The sequence below is a fragment of the Hippopotamus amphibius genome, chromosome 8, assembly GCF_030028045.1.
Source record: "Hippopotamus amphibius kiboko isolate mHipAmp2 chromosome 8, mHipAmp2.hap2, whole genome shotgun sequence".
NCBI lineage: Eukaryota > Metazoa > Chordata > Mammalia > Artiodactyla > Hippopotamidae > Hippopotamus > Hippopotamus amphibius.
Window position 1 is genome coordinate 116,621,537 of NC_080193.1, and position 6,331 is coordinate 116,627,867.

General features: G+C 37.7%; 1 pseudogene; it reads right to left on the reverse strand.

Annotated features, from left to right (window-relative positions):
* Nucleotides 1-1,045: 1,045 nt before the first annotated feature.
* Nucleotides 1,046-5,390, reverse strand: LOC130859231 (prefoldin subunit 2-like; annotated as a pseudogene).
* Nucleotides 5,391-6,331: the final 941 nt, after the last annotated feature.

Consider the following 6,331-nt stretch of genomic DNA (forward strand, 5'->3'; position numbering starts at 1 on the left):
GGAGAGCTAGGGAGTACAGAATATCTAAGTGGAAGAGAGAACAGGAGATTGAGACTAAAATAACCCCCTGAAAAAGAAAGTCAACTAAAAGTGTAGCATGCTAAAAAAGAATTGAGAAAGGTCAGAGTGATAACTACAAGAAAGGGATTTTAAAGTACATGTGGGGAAAGTTATATCACCATCACAGGTAAATAAGATGTCCCTTGTTCATGTCCCCCCTGCCCCTGAATGACAATTTAACATCCATCCAACAAAAGTGCCTTTTTGGTAGCTATGGGATCCAGCACCATATGCCAACGGACCTGTGGGGAGTGTTGCATACCCATGCGTTGGGTAACAGGCATGAGACCTCAGTCCTGGGTGAACTGAACTCTGTAGTGGCCTGTGCACTGGTTTCAGCCCCTCTCAGCTGTGGTCAAGGAGCCCCTGGAAAACACTGTTTTAACCACCCAAAGGAAGAGAGAAACTTTGTGGAAGTCCAGGTGTCAGGGGAGAAGATCCAGCACACTGTTGGAGCTGATATGAGTTTGGACTCATTGGAGAGGATAAGAGGAACAGTTTGATTTTAGTGGCATCACTCCTCCCCAAGGTGGCAAAACTTAGGTCCAAGAGAGATCTTCTTGGACCATTTTTCCCATAGGGGAGAGTGAGAGTGTGTGAGCGAGATCCCAGCTTCCCAAGCTATGTGGAACACTGCCAAAGAGACTCAATTCTCTTTTACTCCATGCAGATTACTGATTCATGAGCTGTATTACTAGGAGGTGAGAAGAGTCTGGGAGAGTGGCAGCTAGGGCTCTCAGAGGGCATTAAAGAAGCACAGATCCTATTAAGTAACTACATCAGCAACTCCATCAAGAAGCCTTTGGGGATGCCTCACCTGCAGATTCCAGCAAGTGGTCCACAAGCATCCCAAGCACTCTGTGTGCCTCACATACATGCAATCCCGTCCTCTAGCTGACTTGCTGTGTGAACTCCCAATGGTGGTGTTGAGAGCAAGCTTTGGGAAACAGCTAATGAGCACACAGAGAATGCTGAGAATGCCAGCTCAAATCTGCAGGCCAGGAGAAACCACAAACATGAACTTTAGCGCCACCTTTGGGAGAACAAAAGGGTATATTGCTGTATTGAGAGAAGGCATACTTGCTTACAAATTCTGCCACAAGAGGGAGCAGGAATTGTGGAGCAAGTGAATTCATAAAAGGTCTGAGAAAGCATCAGAATACTTCACAGGGATAATGGAAGATACTTCTCTCCTGAGGCAGTTAGTAAAGACTGGAGGAGGTGACTGCTACTTCAGATGTGAAGACAACAGTGCAAAACTTCATTGAAAATCAAGGAAACATGACACCATCAAAGGATCACAATAATCTTTCAGGAGTCAGTCCCAAAGCTATGGAGATCTGTGATTTACCCAATAAAGAATTAAAAGTAACTGTTTTAGTGAAACCCAGTGAGCTCCAAGAAAACACAGAAAGGTAATCCAACAAAATCAGGAAAACAGTACACAACAAAATAAGAATTTTAACAAAGAGACAGAAGTCATAAAAAAGAGCAAAACAGAAATTCTGGTGTTGAAGAATAAGATGAATGAAATGAAAAATGCAAATGAAAAAAATCAACAGAATGTTCCAAACAGAAGAATGAATTTGTGAATTAGAAGAAAGGAATTTTGAAATTATCAAGTCAGAGGAGAACAAAGATGAAAGAATGAAAGAGTGAAGAAAGCCTATGTGATCAATGGAATACCATCAAACAAACAAACAAACAAAAAAGCAGATTGTTGGAGTTCCAGAAGGAGAAGAGAAGGAGCAGGGGGCAGAAAGCTTATGTAAAGAAAGAATGGCTGAGAATGTTCCAAAGCTGGGGAGAGACTTAGATATCTGATTTCAAGAAATAGATCACCAAATAAACTCAACTTAAAGACATCCTTTCCAAGACACATCATACTAAAACTGTCAAAAACCAAAGACAGGGACTTCCCTAGTGGCACAGTGGTTAAGAATCTACCTGCCAATGCAGGGGACATGGGTTGGAGCCCTGTTCTAGGAAGATCCCACATGCCACAGAGCAACCAAGCCCACAAGCCACAACTACTAGAGCCTGTGCACCCTAGAGTCTATGTGCCACAACTACTGAGCCTGCATGCCTAGAGCCTGTGCTCTGCAATAAGAGAAGCCACCGCACTGAGAAGCCTGCACACCACAACAAAGGGTAGCCTCCGCTCACCACAACTAGAGAAAGCCCATACACAGCAATGAAGACCCAACACAGCCAAAAATATATTAAAAAAAAAAAAGACAGAGAGAATCTAAAAAGCAGCAAGAGAAAAGAAGCTTCTAACATAAAAAGGAAGCTTATAAGAAATCCACTATTAGCTAACCTTACAGGCCAGTAGAGAGGGCGTGATACATGTAAAATGTTAAAAGAAAAAAAAAAACCACCAATGAGAATATTCTATCTAGAAAAGTTACCCTTCAGAAATGAAGGAAATGATCCAGCAATCCCACTTCTGGGAATATGTCCAAAGGAATCAAAATCGGGATTTTGAAGAGATATTGACACTTTCATGTTTACGGAAGCATTATTCACAATAGTCAAAATATGGAAACCACCTAAGTGTTTGTGTATAGATGAATGGATAAAAAAATCCTGCCAAGGAAATCCTGCCATTTGTGATAACATGGATGAACCTTGAGAACATTATGCAAAATGAAATAAATCAGAGCGAGAGAGAGAGAGACAAATACTGTATCATATCACTTATATGTGGAATCTAAAAAGCCAAACTAATAGAAACCAAGAGTAGAATGGTGGTTTCCAAGGGGCTGGGAATTGGGGGAAATGGGGAGATATTGGTCAAAGGGTACAAATTTCCAGCTATAAGATGAATAAGTTCTGAGGATCTAATGTAACAGCATGATAATTATGTTTAACAACTTAATATATAATTATATTTAACAATTTAATATTTCAGGTATTATATACCTGAAAGTTGCTGAGAGTGTAAATCTTTAATGTTCTCACCACTAAAGAACGAGTAATTATGTGAGGTGATGGAGGTTTTAGCTAACACTACTGTGGTCATCATTTTGAAACAGAAGTGTATCAGATTAATAGGTTGTATACCTTAATTTTATGCAACATTGTATGTCAATTATACATCAATAAAGCTGGAGGCAAAATGTGCATATGGGAGTTGAGGAGGCAGTTTTGGGAAGATAATGGTTTTTGAAGAGAGGAAGGTTAAATAAAAGTAAAATGGATACTACATTTAAAGGAAAAATAAATCTGGGAGAAATTTTAAAGTTTGTGGAAGGCAAAAGAAAACAACAGAAATTTGAAGGACAGACACGTACATTCCTCAAAAGGCCACCTAATAAAGTGCAGTTTTCTACTCTTCACCAACAAAAGAGATTTCTTTTGAAATAAGAGTCTTGTGAGCTACTTCAGACCACCAACCTTGTTTACCAAATGTGGAGACAGAGCAGCCTTCACACAACTCCACACAAAACTACTGCAAGAAAAACACTGAAGAGAATAAAAAATATTTTACCTGATAAAAATTCCCTTCCCTGCACAGAAAGCAACTATTAAGCAAGAGGATCTCTTTTAACACAAAACACCAAGCTGAATTAAATATGCTCAAACAAAAATTTGAGGACATAAAAACAACGAGATTTTTTAAATTTTTAAATCAAAAATTTAAAAACTAAGAAGAAAAATGGATAAGAAGAGAAAAAAAATTAAAGATTTTTGTATTCTAAAAAGAGATAGGAGAAAAATCATAACAGATTTGAAGACTAATTTACAGATGCTCAAGTAAAAATATACAGCAATGAAATTTTAAGAATGACATTAAAGGAAAAAAAACCCAACTGTGATCATGTTGGTACACCCTTATTAAGGGAAAGACCACAGCTCTGCCATATATAGGCACACTGGTTCTTTGCTCATGTGGAGGAATAACAGTCACTGTGGCATGCTGATTTCCACACTTTAAAAGATGATGGCTCACTAGAATCCTCTAAAATACCTTTGCTGCTGCTGCCTTTGCCTCTGTTTTCAAAAATGGTCCTCATTCTCAGGGTTATAGGTAAAAACACCCAAGACATTACTGTGGTGTGGTCGAGGATAAACCCAGCATAAGCCTGTGATTCTAAGCCCAATAAAGCCATGGGAAAACATTTAACCTAGACAATAATTATTGTAGACTCTCTGGGGAAAGAAACTTGTAAATATTAGCAGTATAGAGAGGACACTCTCTCCCTTAAGTGTATCCATTAACTACCACAAAAAATTCAAACAATAAAACAAACAATAATAACAACAAAATCCCCTCAAACTCTGGGTACAGGAGGAGGAAACACAACACTGCAGCAGAAGCCGACAATGTGACCCAATTGGAAACCAGAATTTTCTAAAATAATGTCTACAACAAAAAGATAAAAGGACACTGGTTGGCATTTGTACCTCTACAAAATAGGTTTTGAATTAACTTTAACATACACTGAAATACACCAATTGACAAAAGTTAATGGTCTTAATCAATTATGGGCCTCAAATTAGTTATTTCTGGAGATGTGACTGAATTTAAGTGAGTTGCCAATTGCTTAATTAACATCCACAAACACTCTGTCCCCAAACACTAGAATAAATATGTAAGGAACAAATACGAAGATAGATACAATATTCAGGGCCATAATGCATGTCTTAATAATTATTAAAAGATTCAGATCATAAAAAGTATGTTATGTGAGCAGAGTGGAATTAAATTAGAAGTAAATAATAAAATCCAGAAACGTTAACATGTTTGGAAAATGTTTTTTCTGACCAAAACAATTAACAAAAAAATATTACAACGGCAGGGAAAATAATAATAACAATATGGAGAAATTAGAAGAAGTAGGAATCAGGGTAGAAAAAAAGGCAAAGGCCTTAGCACCAGCCCCTCCTGAGTTTTTCTTGGCTTCTCGTCTTCCCCCATGAGATGAATGTTGTGCTTTTCTTGGAATTCATTTAGTTCTTTTCCCTTCGCCTGAAGCTGATGTGCCAGTGTATCAATAATCTGTATCTGCTCCTGTTGTCCTCCAAGGCAGGCAGCACCTCTTTGACAGGTTGCTCCACCAGCACCCCCCAACCATGTGGTAGCACTTGTGGGTTTCATTTACCTCCTTCACAGTATCAATCACTAGGCTGTACTCATTCAACTCCATCTCCAGCTCAGCTGCTTTGCATGTCAAGCCTCACTGTTCCAGCGCAGGGGCAGGGTGGTTGAAGCCAGCAGTTACCTGCTTTGCTGACACCGCCCCCTTCCCCGCGCCGCTCCTGCTGCTCTTGCCAGCTCTGTTCTCTGCTATCTTTGTGGCCTGCTGGGCTTTCGGCCTGCCCATATTTGGAAATTTAAGTACGTAATTTTGAAAAACACATAGGCAAGTGAAGAAACAACAGAAATTTTGAAGTATTTTAAGCTAAATGAAACAAATGAAAAAAATCTGTGCAATGCAGCCAAAGAGTGCTTATATAAGAATTTATACTGCTAAGTATTTAGATTAAAAGATAAATCTCAAGACAATAATATAAACTTGATCTTAAGAAATTAGAGAAAGGGAAACGAATTAGGCCAAAAAGTAATCATAAGACAGGAAACAATAAAGATCAGAGTGGATATCAATGAAATAGAAAACAAAAACAACAGGAAAAAACTGAAGAAATAAAAATCCATTTCTTTGAGAAGGTTGGTGAATGTATAAACATTTGTTACAGCTAATGAGAAAAAAAACTAAATAGGACAAAATTACCCATACCACAAATAAGAGGGCATCACTATGGATTCTATGGTTTTTAAAAGGAAAATAAAGGGGAAATTATGAACTATCTTATATAAATAAATTTGACAATTTGTATGAAATGAACAAAGGTTTTGAAGTATAGAAACTATCAAATCTCACTCAAGAAGAAACAGCTTGAAAAATCCCAAATTAATGAAAGAAAATGAATATGTACTTTAAAAGCTTTATGCAAAAGAAACTCTAGGTCTAGGTGCCTTAAATGGTAAACTCTGCTAAAGATTTAAGGAAATGGTAACTCCAATACTATACATACAGACAATAAAAGTGGAGGGAACATGTCCCAGTTCATTTTTTGAGGCCAGCATAAATTCTATAAGACACAAAAATATAGATTGTTAGTTGTTAACATATACACAAAAATTCTAATAAAATTTTATCCAATTGAATCCAGCAATGTATAAAAAAGATAACACATCATGATCAAGTGGATTTTATCCAAAGAATGCAAGGTTGGTTTGATACTAAAAAAATCAATCAATATA